We start from the raw sequence: 18,142 nt of genomic DNA, 5'->3' as shown, positions 1-18,142 counted from the left end.
CTATACTAAAATTGCATTATTTTATTCTGTAATTCTAATGTTAAAACTGCCAGGGACACTCAAAGGAGATTCTGGTGGCTTTGTATGTCAGTGTGTAATGTGATCAGCTAGGCTGAACTGCACTTCCCAGGATTCATTTCCCTGTATGTCTGATGATAGAGTGGGCCACAGAGAGAGATTCTATGTGAGATTTTGAAGGCCCAGTGAAGAGAAGCAGTCGGCTTTATGCTCAGAAGGTGGAGGCAACAGGCGCTGCCAGATTCTTGCACAGTTTTGCGTATTTATTGGTTCATCTTGCCCAGCCCCCAACTGCCACGTCTCTGCCTAGATCTTTTGGTTTCTTTGGGCCAGGTGGGTGTTTAATTCCATTACAAAGGCGCCAGCATATCCTGCAGAGCACACACATCAACAGAGTTGGAGGTGGTGAGATACTGGCACTGATTTCAATCTGTTTCTGTAGATTTTACCTAATGTTCATTGGTTCTAGCAGGCTTATTCCCCACTACTGTTTTTATCTCCTCTTCCCCATTGTCTGTCCTGAAGACTTCTTCAAGCTTCAACATCAGATGCCAGTTTCCTTAAGGCGTGAACAGCTTCTATAAATGTGTGTTTATTTACAACTGATACAAAGATTGTTTCTAAGAGCAATTTCAAATGTATTTTCTTTTTTAAAAAAACCATTTTAAGATTGCCTAAAATTGTGTCACATCTTAGTTTGCTTTTTTTTTCCTGAAATTACTCATTGCCTGTCTTTGTTCCTTGACTTTGTCACTTTATCATACTCAATTTTTCTACTTGCTCAGTCATATTGTCTATACTGTTCTTTTATTCCCCCAGAGATCCGCATCCTAGAGTCCTGTCTCTTCCGCTCTAATCCGGTACTGTGGAAAGCTGGGCTCTGGGACTTTGACTTCTTTGCCAAGCTAGACCCCATTGTTTCCTGGATCCCACATCTCTTTTCTTTGTGTACTCCTCTGTTTTGCAGGTGTATACTCACAATCATAGAGAAAAGGTTGATGACGAATAAATCTTTTGAATCTTTGCATGTCTAAATATGTCTTCAAACAACCCTCATATTGGGCTGATAATTTTAACATAAAATATTTTTTCCCTCAGAAATCTGAAGAACTTCTTTACTTCTTTATAGAAGTTTTCATTGTCGTTTATCTGTAAGATTTTATTAGACTAGGTCTTTGTGGGAGGTCTTTTTGACTGGATACTTGGTGAATCTTTTTTAATATTAAGACTCATGTCTTTTCAGTTTTGGATAATTTCAATTCTGTTTTTGCCTTTGATAATAATCCCTCCTCCACTACCACTGCCACTCCATCATGTATAGATACACACAATTTTTCTTCTGTCTAGGATTCTGTCTCGCCTAAGGGTTTCAGCCCCTGTCAAGTTCACTCAGAATTCGATGATGCCCAATAACCACAACAGAATGCTGGGAGTAAAAAGGGGCTCATAACAAGCTTTATTTTCATGGTGGTAGGTCGAGTGTTAGAATCACGTCTGCACCGGGCAGTCTACAAGTAGAAAGCCCATCTCCATCTCTGCCTCTGGCTAAGCCTCTGCTCCAGGGGCTGCCTCCACTACAGTCTCTGTCTCCACTCCTGGCCTTTGTTCTCCTCTCTCCTGCTCTCTTCTCTAGGCTCTGCTCTTATCATAGGGGGATCTCTTTTTATGGCAACTCAGGCAATAATGGCTTATCACCAATGGGTATCCAAGCATGCCCCTGCACAGTAGCCTAAGTCAGTGCACATACACAGTGAGTAGATTAGGATCAGGTGAGGAGCCTGGCCATGGAACTTCCATTGTTAACAGAGTCTAATAAAAGTGTTAACATTCTGTATTTGAGCCCTATGCCTCATCTTTTAAGTAACATTCCATTACTTTCTAATTTTGGTCAACTTTCTGAAAGGTTATCATTTCGTTTTCTTCAGAAGTCAAATTTTTAATCTATCAAAACTCTCTTATTTGCTAATAGTTCCCTTTGCATTACCTTTCTGCTCTTGTATTAAAAATGTAATGTCGGTGGAGCCAAGATGGCGGCGTGAGTAGAGCAGCGGAAATCTCCTCCCAAAACCACATATATTTATGAAAATATAACAAAGACAACTCTTCCTAAAATAAAGACCAGAGGACACAGGACAGCATCCAGACCACATACATACCTGCGAGAACTCAGTGCCTCATGAAAGCGGTAAGATACAAGCCCCGGCCCCGCGGGACACGAGCGCCCCTCCCCCCAGCTGCCAGCGGGAGAAGAGGAGGCAGAGCGGGAGGGAGACGGAGCCCAGGACTGCCGAACACCCAGCCCCAGCCATCCGGGCCAGAGTGCAGACATAGTGCATGCGCAGGGTCCTGGATAACAGGGAAACAGGGCAGCAAGAATGGTGAGCGGGCACTGGAGGCCTGGCGCTGGAGGACATAAGAAAAGTGAGCGGCCATTTTTTTTTTCTTCTTACGAGCGCTTTTTGGAAGTCTTAAAGGGATAGGGACCCCAATACTAGGGAAACAAGGCAGCAAGACTGGTGAGCAGATGCCTGAGGCTGGCACCAGAGAATAAAGAAAAACTAGTGGCCATTATTTATTTATTTATTTATTTTTTTAATTTTAAAATTTTTTTTGGTTTTTTTTTGTGGTCGTTGTTTTGTTTTGGTGGGTGCTTTTTGAAAGTCTTAAAGGGGCAGGGCAGGACATGTAATCCAGAGGTAGGGAATCCGGGGATCTCTGGGCACCCTAATCCCCTGGGCTGCAGGGAGGCAACTTACGGAGATAAATAGCCTCCCGGCTGTTCCGTCTCCAATGCGATAGCAGCAGCCCGAGCCAGGCCACGCCCACAGCAACAGTGGAGATAAACTCCATAGCAGCCGGGCAGGAAGCAGAAGCCCTGTCTGCGCGCAGCTGCCCAGCACAAGCCATTAGAGGTCACTGTTCTCCCAGGAGAGAAGGGCCACAAACCAACAAGAAGGGAAGTTCTCCCAGCCGTCACTCATTCCAGCTCTGCAAACTATCCCTATCACCATGAAAAGGCAAAGCTACAGGCAGACAAAGATCACAGAGACAACACCAGAGAAGGAGACAGACCTAACCAGTCTTCTTGAAAAAGAATTCAAAATAAGAATCATAAACATGCTGACAGAGATGCAGAGAAATACGCAAGAGAAATGGGATGAAGTCCGGAGGGAGATCACAGATGCCAGAAAGGAGATCGCAGAAATGAAACAAACTCTGGAAGGGTTTATAAGCAGAATGGATAGGATGCAAGAGGCCATTGATGGAATTGAAACCAGAGAACAGGAACACATAGAAGCTGACATAGAGAGAGATAAAAGGATCTACAGAAATGAAACAATGTTAAGAGAACTGTGTGACCAAACCAAAAGGAACAATACCCGTATTATAGAGGTACCAGAAGATGAAGAGAGAGGAAAAGGGATGGAAAGTATCTTGGAAGAAATAATTGCTGAAAACTTCCCCAAACTGGGGAAGGAAATAATCGAACAGACCACGGAAATCACAGAACCCCCAACAGAAAGGATCCAAGGAGGACAACACCAAGACACATAATAATTAAAATGGCAAAGATCAAGGAAAAGGAAAGAGTTTTAAAGGCAGCTAGAGAGAAAAAGGTCACCTATAAAGGAAAACCCATCAGGCTAACGTCAGACTTCTCAATAGAAACTTTACAGGCCAGAAGAGAATGGCATGATATATTTAATGCTATGAAACAGAAGGGCCTTGAACCAAGGATACTGTATCCAGCACGACGATCATTTAAATATGATGGTGGGATTAAACAATTCCCAAACAAACAAAACAATTTGCTTCCCACAAACCACCTCTACAGAACATCTTACAGGGACTGCTCTAGATGGGAGCACTCCTAGAAAGAGCACAGCACAAAACACACAACATATGAAGAATGGAGAAGGAGGAATAAGAAGGGAGAGAAGAAAAGAATCTCCAGACAGTGTATATAACAGCTCAATAAGCGAGCTAAGTTAGGCAGTAAGATGCTAAAGAGGCTAACCTTGAACCTTTGGTAACCACGAATTTAAAGCCTGCAATGGCAATAAGTACATATCTTCCAATAGTCACCCAAAATGTTAATGGACTGAATGCACCTATCAAAAGACACAGAGTAATAGAATGGACAAAAAAGCAAGACCTATCTATATGCTGCTTACAAGAAACTCACCTCAAACCCAGAGACATGTACAGACTAATAGTCAAGGGATGGAAAAACATATTTCAGGCAAACAACAGCAAGAAGAAAGCAGGGGTTGCAGTACAAATATCAGACATAATAGACTTCAAAACAAAGAAAGTAACAAGAGATAAAAAAGGACACTACATAATGATAAAGGGCTCAGTCCAACAAGAGGATATAACCATTCTAAATATATATGCACCCAACACAGGAGCACCAGGATATGTGAAACAAATACTAACAGAACTAAAGGGGGAAACAGACTGCAATGTATTCATTCTAGGAGACTTCAACACACCACTCACCCCAAAGGATAGATCCACCAGACAGAAAATAAGTAAGGACACGGAAGCACTGAACAACACAGTAGAGCAGATGGACCTAATAGACATATATAGAACTCTACATCCAAAAGCAACAGGACATACATTCTTCTCAAGTGCACATGGAACATTCTCCAGAATAGACCACACACTAGGCCACAAAAAGAGCCTCAGAAAATTCCAAAAGATTGAAATCCTACCAACCAACTTTTCAGACCACAAAGGCATAAAACTAGAAATAAACTGTACAAAGAAAGCAAAGAGGCTCACAAACACATGGAGGCTTAACAACATGCTCCTAAATAATCAATGGATCAATGACCAAATCAAAATGGAGATCCAGCAATATATGGAAACAAATGACAACAACAACACTAAGCCCCAACTTCTGTGGGACACAGCAAAAGCAGTCTTAACAGGAAAGTATATAGCAATCCAAGCATATTTAAAAAAGGAAGAGCAATCCCAAATGAATGGTCTAATGTCATAATTATCGAAATTGGAAAAAGAAGAACAGATGAGGCCTAAGGTCAGCAGAAGGAGGGACATAATAAAGACCAGAGAAGAAATAAATAAAATTGAGAAGAATAAAACAATAGCAAAAATCAATGAAACCAAGAGCTGGTTCTTTGAGAAAATAAACAAAATAGATCAGCCTCTAGCCACACTTATTAAGAGGAAAAGAGAGTCAACACAAATCAACAGTATCAGAAATGAGAAAGGAAAAATCACGACGGACCCCAGAGAAATACAAAGAATTATTGGAGAATACTATGAAAACCTATATGCTAACAAGCTGGGAAACCTAGGAGAAGTGGACAACTTCCTAGAAAAATACAACCTTCCAAGACTGACCCAGAAAGAAACAGAAAATCTAAACAGACCAATTACCAGCAATGAAATTGAAGCGGTAATCAAAAAACTACCAAAGAACAAAACCCCCGGGCCAGATGGATTTACCTCGGAATTTTATCAGACATACAGGGAAGACATAATACCCATTCTCCTTAAAGTTTTCCAAAAAATAGAGGAGAAGGGGATACTCCCAAACTCATTCTATGAAGCTAACATCACCCTAATACCAAAACCAGGCAAAGACTCCACCAAAAAAGAAAACTACAGACCAATATCTCTGATGAACGTAGATGCAAAAATACTCAACAAAATATTAGCAAACCGAATTCAAAAATACATCAAAAGGATCATACACCACGACCAAGTGGGATTCATCCCAGGGATGCAAGGATGGTACAACATTCGAAAGTCCATCAACATCATCCACCACATCAACAAAAAGAAAGACAAAAACCACATGATCATCTCCATAGATGTTGAAAAAGCATTTGACAAAGTTCAACATCCGTTCATGATAAAAACTCTCAGCAAAATGGGAATAGAGGGCAAGTACCTCAACATAATAAAGGCCATCTATGATAAACCCACAGTCAACATTATATTGAACAGCGAAAAGCTGAAAGCATTTCCTCTGAGATCAGGAACTAGACAGGGATGGCCACTCTCCCCACTGTTATTTAACATAGTACTGGAGGTCCTAGCCATGGCAATAATACAAAACAAAAAAAATACAAGAAATCCAGATTGATAAAGAAGAAGTTAAACTGTCACTATTTGCAGATGACATGATACTGTACATAAAAAGCCCTAAAGACTCCACCCCAAAACTACTAGAAGTGATATCGGAATACAGCAAAGTTGCAGGATACAAAATCAACACACAGAAATCTGTGGCTTTCCTATACACTAACAATGAACCAACAGAAAGAGAAATCAGGAAAACAACTCCATTCACAATTGCATCAAAAAAATAAAATACCGAGGAATAAACCTAACCAAAGAAGTGAAAGACCTATACTCTGAAAACTACAAGTCACTCTTAAGAGAAATTAAAAGGGACACTAACAGATGGAAACTCATCCCATGCTCGTGGCTAGGAAGAATTAATATCGTCAAAATGGCCATCCTGCCCAAAGCAATATACAGATTTGATGCAATCCCTATGAAACTACCAGCAACATTCTTCAATGAACTGGAACAAATAATTCAAAAATTCATATGGAAACACAAAAGACCCCGAATAGCCAAAGCAATCCTGAAAAAGAAGAATAAAGTAGGGGGCATCTCACTCCCCAACTTCAAGCTCTACTATAAAGCCATAGTAATCAAGACAATTTGGTACTGGCACAAGAACAGAGCCACAGACCAATGGAACAGACTAGACAATCCAGACATTAACCCAGACATATATGGTCAATTAATATTTGATAAAGGAGCCATGGACATACAATGGCAAAATGACAGTCTCTTCAACAGATGGAGCTGGCAAAACTGGACAGCTACATGTAGGAGAATGAAACTGAATCACTGTCTTACCCCATATACAAAAGTAAACTCAAAATGGATTAAAGACCTGAATGTAAGTCATGAAACCATTAAACTCTTGGAAGAAAACATAGGCAAAAACCTCTTAGACATAAACATGAGTGACCTCTTCTTGAACATATCTCTCTGGGCAAGGAAAACAAAAGCAAAAATGAACAAGTGGGACTATATTAAGCTGAAAAGCTTCTGTACAGCAAAAGACACCATCAATATAACAAAAAGGAACCCTACAGTATGGGAGAATATATTTGAAAATGACACATCCAATAAAGGCTTGACGTCCAGAATATATAAAGAGCTCACACGCCTCAACAAACAAAAAACAAATAACCCAATTAAAAAATGGGCAGAGGAACTGAACAGACAGTTCTCCAAAAAAGAAATACAGATGGCCAACAGACACATGAAAAGATGCTCCACATTGCTAATTATCAGAGAAATGCAAATTAAAACTACAATGAGGTATCACCTCACACCAGTAAGGATGGCTGCCATCCAAAAGACAAACAACAACAAATGAGGCTGTGGAGAAAGGGGAACCCTCCTACACTGCTGGTGGGAATGTAAATTAGTTCAACCATTGTGGAAAGCAGTATGGAGGTACATCAAAATGCTCAAAACAGACTTACCATTTGACCCAGGAATTGCACTCCTAGGAATTTACCCTAAGAATGCAGCAATCAAGTATGAGAAAGACCAGTGCACCCCTATGTTTATCGCAGCACTATTTACAATAGCCAAGAATTGGAAGCAACCTAAATGTCCATCGATAGATGAATGGATAAAGAAGATGTGGTACATATACACAATGGAATACTACTCAGCCATAAGAAAAGGGCAAATCCAACCATTTGCAGCAACATGGATGGAGCTGGATGGTATTTTGCTCAGTGAAACAAGCCAAGCGGAGAAAGAGAAATACCAAATGATTTCACTTATCTGTGGAATATAAGAACAAAGGAAAAACTGAAGGAACAAAACAGCAGCAGAATCACAGAACTCAAGAGTGGACTAACAGGTACCAAAGGGAAAGGGAGTGGGGAGGATAGGTGGGTAGGGAGGGATAAGGGGGTGGAGAAGAAGGGGGGTATTAAGATTAGCATGCATAATGGGGGGGAGGGAGAAAGTGGAGGGCTGTACAACAGAGAGAAGGTAAGTAGTGATTCTACAACATTTTGCTATGCTGATGGACAGTGACTGTAAAGGGGTTTATAGGGGGGACCTGGTATAGGGGAGAGCCTAGTAAACATAATATTCATCATGTAAGTGTAGATTAATGATACCAAAAAAAAAAAAAGGCAGTTCCTGTGTGGTGACCTCCAATGAGTTCTACACAAGGGTATAAAGGGCATATAAAAGTGTAGGCAAAGGGCCTGTTTGTGATTATAGAGAGGATCAAAGCCTAATTTGGCTACCCCAAAAATGAACTAAGATACGATATGAAAAAGAACTTCCAACACCAGCACTCTCTGGAAGACTCATGCCAGAAGATGATCATCAAAAAACCCCAACAAAGATCCACGCACTGCTACAGCTGTAGATGCACTCATCCCACCAGCTCCTGGACTTGCCATGGGAATGAGGAAGGAGATATCTAAGCTGGCCTGTGCATACAGTAAAACAACAAATTTGACTGGATCTATACTGTTGGAACTCAACCAAGAATTAGGAGAAGTGCAAATTGTAGCACTCCAAAATCTTACAACTACAGACTATTTACTGTTAAAAGAACATATGGAATGTGAACAGTCCCCAGGAATGGGTTGTTTTAATTTGTCTGATTTCTCTCAGACTGTTCAAGTTCAGTTGGACAATATCCACCATATCATAGATAAGTTTTCACAAACGCCTAAGGTGCCTAACTGGTTTTCTTGGTTTCACTGGATATGGCTGGTAATTACAGGTATGCTTTGGTTATGTAACTATACTCCTATTATGTTAATGTGTGTGCACAATTTAAGTAGTAGTTTAAAACCTATACATGCTGAAGTTACTCTACGAGAAGATACGTCAAAGAAATAATCAATCTTCCCATGTTTTCTTCCACCTGCTACTTCTATAGCTTTTCTTCTTCCTTCCTGATTATAACCCTTAAATAGAATTCGTGCCTCATATCAAATTTACCGAGTATCATAATTTTTCCAAGTGGTAAAGATACCTCAAGACAAATGCTGGGCATAGAAGCCACAGGGCATAAATCTGCAAAGAAGTAAAAAGCTAACCTTTTCAAACAATAAGGCTTCCCTCTCACTTACCAACTTTACATTTCCCTGTATGGCTCCAGAAGATGACTGGTTAGCCAGAGACGGGTAAGATTCCTCATTGGAGGAACAACCTAAGACAGGCACAGTCGCAGGGGGGCCATCAGGTGAGAAATTGGGGATCAACAGAGGGGAGGCTTAGAACCTCACCCCTCCTGTTCTGAGAGAAATCTTCTGCATACGTGGATGTTTTGTTTCCCTTGTCTATCTTGGATTAACACATAGTCTACAGGCACACACCTGATCATCTACATTTGCTCTCTTACAACACTAAACTATGTTTTCTACCTTTATCTTGTATCTACCTACCACTTCAGCATTTTATTAAAAATAATACTAATAAAGAGAGAAATGTGGTATCCACATATAAATCAAGTATAAAAATCAAATGAGTATTCATATTTGAACTGACTGTTTATAGTTCATAATGCATGAACAAAACCAAAAGTTTCTGTGATGACTGCCCTTGTACTGTTCAGCAAGTAACTTATTCACTATGTAAGAATTTGTTCTCCATGTAAGAACTTGTTCGTTATGCTTCAGAAGATTGGAGACTGATGAAAATTAGGCTTGGGGTGGATTAATGATTGTGCATTGAGCATGGACTCCCCTATGCAGAATTTTATTGTTGTTAACAACCATTTGATCAATAAATATGAGAGATGCCCTCACACACACACAAAAAAAGTACACACTTCCAATTGTAAAATAAATAAGTAACTGAGATGTAATGTATAGCATAAGGAATATAGTCAAAATATTGGAACAACTCGGTATGGTGATAGCTGGTACCTAGAATTATCATGTATATAAATGTTGAATCACTGTGTTGTACACCTGAAACTAATGTAATACTGTGTGTCAACTACCCTTCAATAAAAAATAATTATGTACGAAAAATAAGTAAATAAATAAATAAAAGTAAAAAAAAGAAAATGTAATGTCTTCTTGAATCTCTCTGCCTATATTCGATTCTTCAGGTATAATGGAAAAAAACATCTGAACCTTGATCGTTTAACTTGTTAAACAAGGATAAAGTAACTACTCCATTGGATTATTGTAATTACTAAATGAGATATAATATGAAAAATAACTTTTGTCAATTCTAAAATATTTCAGTATAGAAAATGTATAGAAAAATGATATTTAAGTTATTATATATTCCCTACATGATAATGTTTCTGAGAATGGCAAATAAATGCTTTCATAAATACACATGAAATTTCCCATGTTATTTTTCTGAACCCTTTGCTGTCATACCCCATGCTTGCATTTTCTCTTCTAATAGAGATTAGCATATATCTGCAATATTCATTTTCCACATCTTCAGTAATAAAATCCTCAGTTTTTAGGAAGACACATAATTTCCCCACCTCGCCACCTCTCTTGTGATTGATTCTGTAAATAAACAAAATCAGTGTATGCAACTCTTGGTAAATGTCTAGAAAGAAAGGGGTTGTGCTCCTCTTCCCTACTAGCCCCTCCCTTCCTGCTGGATGGAATAAGATATGACTGCAAATCAAGCAGCTATTCAGAGGCTGAGCCAGAAGTCACATACAGAAGATGGGTAGAAAAACAGCACAGAGGGAGCACCCCAGATTACTATCCTGGGAGCACTATACTAGTGCTAGACTAATTATATCATTTCTTTTATGGGGGGGAGAGACAATTTCCTAGTTTGTTGGACAAATGTTACTTTGGATTTTCTACTACACAAAGATGAACCTAATTCTAACTAATATACTACTCCTCAGTGCAAGATACTATTCATCTTTTAAGACTCAAGTACCACTCTCTCTAGTAAACCTGCCTACTTAGGCTTCTCCAATTAAATTTAATGTCTCATCTCTCGAGCATATTTTTCATAAGACCAAGGACCCTGTTTATTTTATTCATAACTGTGAGCCTAGTATACAACCACAGGGTATTTCAGGCACTCTAAATAAATCTACGACCTTTAGGACTTTGTGGCTCCCTCTACTGCAACATATATGCTTTTCCCCAAGCCTCTTCCCCCAGCTCCAATTGTAACTTCACCTATAACCATATATGGGTAAAACCATACATGTCTTATCACTTACTTTGCACATTTATATATAGTACATGTCTGATAAAACTGATGAATGCTTCAAAATTAGAATAAATTTAATAAAATATAAAAATTAAAATTTTAAGTACAGTTATTAAAATTGTAGGGGAATTGTATCAAGGAAACCATTGAAATTGTTTCAGTTCAAAAAGTAGTGCGTCCTCTCTTCTGATGATACTGAGGCAATTTAGTGATTCTGTATTAAATGTCAGAGAGATCATAGCCTGACTTTGGGTAATCTAAACTGCCAAACCTTAGTTTTTTTTATCACTAATATGGGATCAGTATCTACACATTTGGTGGACTGCGCTTAACACATGTGCTCAGACAATGGTAGTAATAATTCTTATAATGACTAGTAAGACACATTAACTTTAAAATTTAAAGATGCAAGGTTTTATGTATACTCATTTATTCACCAAATATTTGCTTGGTCCCTACAATGTAACAGGAATATAGATTCTGAGGATAAAAGGTCCATGCTCATCCTTCAGGAATATAGCAACTAAACAAAAAATTACAAATGTGATGAGTGCCACCGGGGAAGAAGTGGGCAGAAGTAGGCCAGGTGGGGCAGGGTTTACCAGCACGTGAGGGTTTGCAAAAGCTACTGGAGGGTTTCAGGAGAGTACGAAGGACCCGTGGGTCAGGTTTACATAAAATGATTATTCTAAAACATTTAGAGGAAAGATTCCTCCCCAGACCCTTGGCCCCCTTGCCTTTCAGTTTCTACTTACCCTTTGGAACTCAGCTCAAATGACATTTCCTCAGGGAAGCCCTCTCTGGTATCCTAGATTACATATGGTTTTCCTATTACATACCTGGTCTTTCTCCATCAGGATATCACAAGTAGAATAGTTTATAACATTTTTTAAAAACTTGCATGTAAATAGGATTTTTTAAATGAATCATCCCACATATATCATATTTGCTATTTAAACAAATTCTGTCATTATAAATCAACTCTTAATTATATATTTTAGTTGAGCAAGTCCAACTTATATAATATTTTATCTCACAAAAAATCAATACTTGTGATTATGTGTCTGTATATATATATATATATATATATATATATATATATATATAAATGTGTATAAATGGGCATAATTTTAATTGTAAAAGACTATAATGCATATATGCTCTTAACATATATATATATATATATATATACACACACATACATATATTAGGATATCAGATGGTAGCACTATTCTAAATTATTACATGTTCTATTTGAAGCAAGAGATTGAATACATAAACAAGTCACTTAACAGTTTGTTTTAAATATTTTCAAATTTAACATATTTTTAAGAATGAAAGCAATTTGTTTTCTCTTAAAATCATGGTAATAATTTTAAAATCCTTTTAAATCACTTCTCTTTGTTATAACACCTAGCATCTTTTCAAATATTGAGAAATCTATTGTGAACAGCATGTTTTTCTCATATGTAAGACAAGCCAATTGATTTTATTTTTAGCAACAAAAATCAGGTTGTGGGAGAAAGAGAAAAGAGTCTGATGTTTTCATCCTAAAATGGCAAGGCTAGTGTAAATGAGAAGTAAAAGGTTATGTAAATGAAGGAGGTTAAAACCCAAAAGGTTATGACACAGTTGGATCATTCTCATTACAGAAACATTAACATAGATGAGAACAATCTGCAAACCAGCTAAATTCAAATTGCACAACTGCACCCAGGGGAACTGAAACGATTTCAATAGTTTCCTTAAACATGGAGCTAAACAATCTGAGTTTGAAAGGGTTGCTAAGTTATTTAGAAGAACTGTTTAATTTTACCAGTAAAATATTAAACCAAAGAGGTTTTTTGATCTATTACTTATTTCCAGAGAGCAATAAATTTATTATTCACATATTCTAAATGAGCTTGCATCAATCACTATGAGACATTCAATCAAATTCATCTTGAGAAATGAAATGACAAAAGCATTTAAAGTCAAGAGAGCCAATTTGGGGCAATTGACTATAATTAAAAATGTTCACTGGATGAGGTCTACTAGACCCATGAATATATAAGAAAGAGCCTTGAAAACACTAAAAGTTTAATGCCAGAGTTAGGATTTTTAACATCCAACTAAGAAGAATAAGATTAGAAAAAAGGTTTGTTTGAATGAGTGATTACCTGAGTATGTAGGAGTGTGGTTAGAGGTGCATGGGTGCACATGTAGGACCACAGTTAAGGTTACCAAAAAGGGGAATTGTAATTCTTCCTCCCTCCCAACCTCCGAGCCTCATTACCATCAGAGAGATATATTTTCCATCTTTATTCCTCCTATAAAAAAAATAAAGACTTGGAGTCTTGTGAGTTTCTACTTAAATTAATGGAAAATTGCCAGGAAAAGGCTTAAAGAATATACATTAAAAAGAGTATCCCTAGGTGGTGTAGTATAAGGCAATTTTACTTTCTGGAAGCCAGCTTTTAGAGTGAAGCAGGAGGTTCCCTGGTATCTTCCTGAGTAGATACTGTTTGAGCAAAATCACAAGTAGATACAGTTATTCATTCAAGCACAAGACAGCCAATCCAGAGCAAACTGCCTTCTTGTGAATTCTTGTGAAGTCTTTTCGCCATTAGTTTGAAGCTTAAAAAGGTGGTGCTTCTTTAAGTGCAATTAGATGTAATGCCCTGAGCTTGCTATAGTCTCAGTAACACCTTCAACTGGCCTCCCACCAAAGAGCGCCATTTTGATGTTGCTGGCTGGCACTGTTGCCAACTTAATTAATACTTCTGACTGCACAATCTTGAAAAGCATAGTTCTAAATTTAAGCAAAACACTTGCCATGATGCCAAAAATTAACATATTTGGTTGCCTTCCCTCTTCCAACAGCAGAACTAGAACAACTGTCAAAAGCAGAGCCCCTCGGTTAGATGCTTCAAGAATATATAGCCACATACAAGAGTTGAGTATGGTTTTTGAAAAAAAGTACAATCAACTAAAACACAACGCAGAGCGTGGTGAATGTCAAAAGTGAAATCCAAAGGCTGTGGGTGTTCAGTGAAGGCCGCAAGCATATCCTCACTTCTCCTTCCCGCCCTGCAGGGATCTGCGTCCAGTGACCTGCTCTGCCTGTCCCCTGCCACTCCAGGACTCCTTCCTTTCCTTCCCAGTCGAGATCCCAGCACAGACTTCTGTTTCTCTGCATCTTTTTGTCTTTTAACTGTGCCCACCCTGCAAATTCTCAACTAGAGAACATTCAAAATTTTTCAGAGCTTCTCTTCCTAAAAATAGGAGTTCTTGATGGAAAACCTTACATAATGTAGAGAATCATGATGCCATTACAAAGCTAAGGTATCTGACCTCAGAGAGACCTGCAGGACAACCTATTAATTCTCTGATTTTCCTCAGCAATTCCTTCTCTTTAGAAAAACCCAGAACCTCTAGTAGTCTCTGTAAACCTATTCAACCCCTACTCCTCACTTTCAGCAGAGATTGCCTAAAAACAGACAGAAAATCAAGGTCATAGAACATGAATTCCCTCAGGGTCTGGTTCTCATTTTTGCTTCATAAGGCTTTTTTTTCTCAGACTCTGCTATCCAAGCCGAATTTCCCCATCAGTGCTCTAGAGCTCAACCAGTCTCCTCCATGACCTTCCTTCAGCAATTTTTAGTCCTTTTCAATTGCTTCTTCTCTACTGGCTCTTTCCTTTTAACCTGCAAACCTGTGTAAAACTCTCCCTCTTTGCTAACAATGCTCCCAGAACACTGTGTGCCTGTCTCTTTTGACTTTACTTGAGTGATATGTGTAATCATTGCTTTTCTCAGATTATAAAGATTCATTGTAGAATTTGAAAAATGCAGACTTTTGTAATGAAATGACAGTAGCTATAATCCCATGGTCTAGATATGATCATTTCAGTTAACTCTTGAACATATTTATATACTTCTTTAAGTATTTTATTCTGTGCACTTGTATGTGTGGGTTGTTTATTTTGAAACAAAATTCTAACTTAAGTTTGATATAGCTTAAATCCTATTAATTGTGCCTTAGTATATCAATAATATTATATTTGTCACCAAATGTTTCTTGAAAAATAATTTTATGGTTGCCATGTTAGTCCTTTTATGTGACATAATTTATTTTTCATATACTGTGGCATTAACAGCATTGTCAATTCAGTGGACAAATAATAAATATATTTGTATGACTTTGTTATTGGAAATTTGGATTTTATTTTTCTATGTTTACTGGCCATTTCATCTTCATTTATGAACTGTTGGCTGAGGAAGGAAGAGAGCATGAGAAAAATGAAGACAGTCTTTTTTTTTATCTCTGAGACTATTTAATTAAGAGTAGAAATCCTCTTCATGTATGTACCAATAATTTCCCCACTTTGTCATGTCCCTTTTATTATGGAGTTATTTTTAAATTTAAATTGTCAGATTTTCTTTTAGATTTTGCTTTTAGGCACTGTAATCATCCCCCTTCCTGAATTCCACATAATTTTCTTTTTTTTCAGAGACTTCTGTTGTTTACATTTTACTCTTTTACACCCCAAAACTTATTTTGGACTACAGTATGAGGTGAAAACCCAATTTAATGTGGTATTTTTCATAATAGGGACAATGATGTCTGTAGGATTTATTAAATCATCATTCCTGTTCCCTCTGATTTGTGATGTCATCTTTACTACATACTCTGTTATGCCACCCTCTTCGCCCTTTCCTGTCCTGCTGCTCTGCTCTGTATCTCGTGCAGGCTGACCTTTCCGGGTGTTTTCCATGATCCCTCCCTAACCAGCCCCTGGGGCTTCTGGTGGGAGGGGCTCAGGGAGGAGGGGAGGAGCCGAGGTAGTTCTCCCCTCTTTCTGCCTCAGGTGGTATCTTGGGCAGAAGTTGTACTTTTCTTCTGGCCCTTTGTCCTGCTTTGACAGGGGCCCCAGGATTCTACCTGGTTCCTCAGCTGGCCCAGCCCCTGAGCTCCGGGAACTCCACCCACTCCCTGTGATTCTCCAGCCTAGTGGTTCAGCAGCGGCAGCTATGTCAACCTTTGGGTGACTTTTCAGTTTCTTCTATTACCTGTGAAACCTACTGCCTTCATTAAGTTCCCTCTGCTTTAAATACTCCGTTTAATTCCAGTTTTCCTCTTTGGAACCTCTTTGGAGCCATCATTCCTATTTTTGTTGTGTATGTTCTTTTCTGTACCAGGGCTTATAATTTTAATGATTGTAACTTTTATAAAATATCTTAATTTTATTCATCTTTTAAAAATGTTATTGCCTACTTTTGTTTTTTATTTATTTATTAGTAATTTACATTATTAATTGCTGCCTCCAACTACTGTAGTTACTATCAGCACAGAATGATGTTGCAAAATTATTGACTATATTCTCTATACTCTACTTTCATCCCTGAGACTAATTTAAGTTAGATTGAGATTTTTGTACCTACTTTTGCTTTGGAAAAACTAATTTCCCAAGTGAATTTTTAAATTATCTTGTCAATTTTATCTTACATTTTATTGCATTGATATGCTTAAAGATAGACTCACATGAGTAAACAAAAATACCTATTCAAAATGTTGATTAAAGAATTGTTTGTACTAGTGAAAAGCTGAAAACAACCAATCTTAAATAAATTTATGATAAATTTATACAATGAGATACTCTAGGTCATTGTAAAGTATATGGTACACCTACTGCTATAGGGGCAAAAATTGCTATAATTATTTTGGAGAACTCTTTGGCAGTATCTACTAAAACTAAATATATGCCCCTATCACCTAGCTGTCCCATTAGGAATGTATCTAACAGAAATATGGATATATGTTCACCAAAAGACATGTACAAGAATGTTCGTGGCAGCTCCATCCATAATATTTTCATTCTGGGGACAACCCAAGTATCCATAAAAAGAGGAATATATAAATTGATTATATTTATGTAAGGCAATATGGCAATGAAAAGCCAAACTGAATGACTCATAAATGTTATGTCAAGAGTAAGAGACCAGACACAATAATAACATATAGATTCTATTGATGTTATTAAATGTTAAAAAATGAGTAACATTAATCAATGCTGAAAGAACTCACTATAGTGTTTACCATTGGGGAATTATGATTAGAAAGGGACATGAGGGAGGATGATTTCAATACTCCTTTGTATGTATAAGTTTCAATTTTAGAAGTTTAAAAATGTATAAAGTGGATCCATATGTATTGATATAGAAGATATGCCAGTTATGCTGCTAAGTTAAATAAAATAGTTGTTGGAGGGTATGTAAAGAAAGAGTCTATATGTGTTTAAAAAAGAGTGTCATACATAAGTGTATGTGCATGTGTGTCTAAATAAATATTCATGTGTGAATGCTTACACACATATACATACACACATACATACCTACACACACAGAATGAGAGACTTGGTTTGAATTTTTTCCCCACAAATATTAACTATTTTATAATAGAAAGTTATTAAAAAAAATGGAATATTTGTGTTACATTGCATTGAAACTGTAAATTAACTTAGCAAAATAATTCGATCTTACAATATTGTTTTCTTAGCCAGAAATATGGTATGTTTCAACATGTGTCATCTCTTCTTTTATATCCTTCAGTTGGGATTTTTAACTTTCTTTCTATATACCCTGCATAACTTGAGAGATTATTCCTGTGTGTTATTTATCATCACCAGTATGAATTAAATTGTTTAATAGTTAAGTTTCTGAAAAAAGAAGTCTAACCTTCTCTCTATTTCCTTTCTCCCCATTCATTTCTAACCTGCCCAACTCTAATGAAGCTGTTCTGGCAGAGATTATCAGTTGCCAAGTACAACAGATGGCTTCCAGTTTTTAGCATGACACTCTTAGTTATTAATTAATTCATTCAATAAATATTT

Source organism: Manis pentadactyla, chromosome 6, assembly GCF_030020395.1.
Source record: "Manis pentadactyla isolate mManPen7 chromosome 6, mManPen7.hap1, whole genome shotgun sequence".
NCBI lineage: Eukaryota > Metazoa > Chordata > Mammalia > Pholidota > Manidae > Manis > Manis pentadactyla.
This window is presented reverse-complemented; position numbering follows the sequence as displayed.